Source organism: Chenopodium quinoa, unplaced genomic scaffold (genome assembly GCF_001683475.1).
Source record: "Chenopodium quinoa cultivar QQ74 unplaced genomic scaffold, ASM168347v1, whole genome shotgun sequence".
NCBI lineage: Eukaryota > Viridiplantae > Streptophyta > Magnoliopsida > Caryophyllales > Amaranthaceae > Chenopodium > Chenopodium quinoa.
The window spans coordinates 2,421,415-2,424,223 of record NW_018745540.1 but is presented as its reverse complement, the minus strand read 5'-3'; positions in this window follow the sequence as shown (position 1 = coordinate 2,424,223).

Below are 2,809 nucleotides of genomic sequence, written 5' to 3'. Positions count from 1 at the left end.
TGTACTTAGTCATAGTTTGGTATGTTCAGTGCTCTAATCTTGTACTATATATATTCTTGTATATTCATCTAATCAAGCTTTCCAACATTCGCTTTCTCATAACTTTATCATGGTATCAAAGCACCCCGTATTTCATATACCAAGAGATGCTAATTATTATTTATTATTGTTCCAAACCTCTTATGGAGAAACAATCCCTTTATGGAACCCCGTAGTTTATCTACCAAGTTTTGCCAAACATAAACTCACTTCTCCAAACCCCTTGTGGAGAAACAATCCCTTTTTGGCCTTGCCGCACTCTATACATCAAGTGTTCTCAAACATAAACTCACTTCTCCAAACTTTTATGGAGAAACTCAAACACCTCTCTTTCAATGATGATAATATAATTGTTCTCCTATACTTCCTCCGCTCTAGTAATATTGCAACAACTAGAATTTTGCACTATTCATCATGCTTGTTTGACCACAAATTATGATTTATACGTAAAGTAAAATATAGTTGTAGGCACCTGATTGTGTCTCGCTAAAAACCAAACCCAATGATGAGTACCTTTCACGACTTTGATTAACGAGTTCGGTAAAGAATTGAAGAGTCTCGTGAAGTTCCCTTAGGTCTTGATCATACCCCTAACTTTTCCTAAAATGTTTTAATTCAAATCATTTATTTCGTGTCTTTAAACCCAAAATCATTCATTTTGTGTCCTTACAATCATTCATTTCGTGCCCAATTCATAAAAACATCCAAACTTGATTATTTTGGTCCATATTCCTAGTCCAATTGTTACTTAGTTGGATGGGGTTTGAAAAGAGCTTTCCAACGATATATTATAAGCCCAAATCCAACTTAAAACGAATAAGTTATGACCCAAAATACTAAACCGAGCTAAAACCGGACCTAAGTCCACCTAACCTACGGCCCAATGATCATGTGGAGGGTCCAATTACCTTCATCCCAATCCTAAATCCATTAGGATTTATTAGGAGCTTCTAGAATCCTATAAAAGGTTCTAATTTATCCTTTTCCCTAAAAATATAAAGATTAAAGAATTTGATATTGAATAAAACATCTCTTTTTCATAATCCTAATCCCGATCAAAACTGAATTTTGTGCCTCATAATTTCTATCCAAATATTGGATGGTTGGATAACCCTTGAAATTACCTTTCCAATGATATATCATAATCTCAATCCTGATTGGAAACGAAAAAGATATGATTAAAATACCAAACTCTATCCAAAATTGACATTGTTCCACTATTTCGGCCATATTTTTTATCCTACAAAAGATATCAATCTGATTCTAATTGGGTTGGAAATTAGGATTCTAGAGCTTTCCAACGATATATTATTTATCTTATTCCAATTTCTGGATCAAAAGTTATGATAAGAACAAAAATCGCAAAAACTGCTCACCAGCCGCGATGGACTTGGCGCGCCGCGATAAAAGGAGTTTTATTTCGATTCGGATTCTGACTCTTTTCTGATCCTTCGACCCTCTTTTTTCCTTATACTTAGAGGTCGTATCACCCTGTTTTCAATCACCAACAATCATCATCAATCCATTTCTAATACTTTCTCTCTTTCTTGATTCTTCATATTCTTAGCCTAGCCTAAACACATCCTTGATACTCTCCCCAATCAGTCACAATACTTCCTTTGCGAGATTCGGATACTCCTAGCCATCCTTGGCGTTGCCTTCGACCTCGACGTGAAAGGTTGATAGTTCTGAGGGTTTGGTCCCAAATCTATATTTCAATTCATATTTGATTTATTTACTTTATTGATTTAATCTTTCTTGAAGTTACTAACGTGTTTATTGTTTTAATAGCAAGAAGGGAGGAACATCAACGTAAGTAACTCAATTACTTAATCCTTGGTTTTGGAGTAGAAGTCATGTTTAGAATATTATTTTAATTCCTAGTATCATGTTATGATGTTATTTTAATATCTGGTATCATGTTAGAATGTTGATTATAATTCCTAGTATCATGTTTAGGATGTTGACTTTGATTTCTAGTATTATGTTTAGGTTAATGTTTTGATTATGATTTTTAGTGACATGTTAGGATTTGTTATTAATCCGTTTAATATCATGTCTAGGATCTTACTATTAATGATATTTTGATGATATTATTATGATGATGATTGTTGTGTCAATTAATCATATGTTGCTTGATTATTCATGATTAATTGTAATTGCTTGATCACGCCCCTTCTTGCAGGTTTAAAGAGAATTTGTACTTGAAATCACGCTTAATAAGATAATTAATAAGTTGATTTAGGCTAATATGATTTTAATTCAAGTGTCACCAATAATAGATTTGATTGTGCATTAATAATTAACCAACGTAGATTAAATATGCTTAAGATTAACTTGATGTATGTATGTTGATCGGAAAGCGCACATGAATATCATAAGAATTTAGTAAAGGCCTATTTAGGACGGGTTTAATCTCTTTTAGGTTGGATTCGTACCATCATCCTCGAATATCCAGATCACTATGGAGTTAGCAATCTCCGTGATCGAGAATAGGGTGTAACCTTCGCACCCATGAACGGTTTAAAAGTTCCTAAAACTTGTTGGCGACTCTTCTATCTCTACCTTCCTTCCCTTGGAGCACCGCCATGCCTAAAAGCATGAATACGGTGGGGCTCAAAGACTGAGTTTGAAAAATTCCCTACATTAGTCATGTGGGATCTTATTAGATTCGTCTTGTAAAATACTTTCACAATATCAACTTTTTATAATTTTTACTCTTATATAATTATAGATATTTAACATATAAAATGTGCTTTGGGATGCGTAA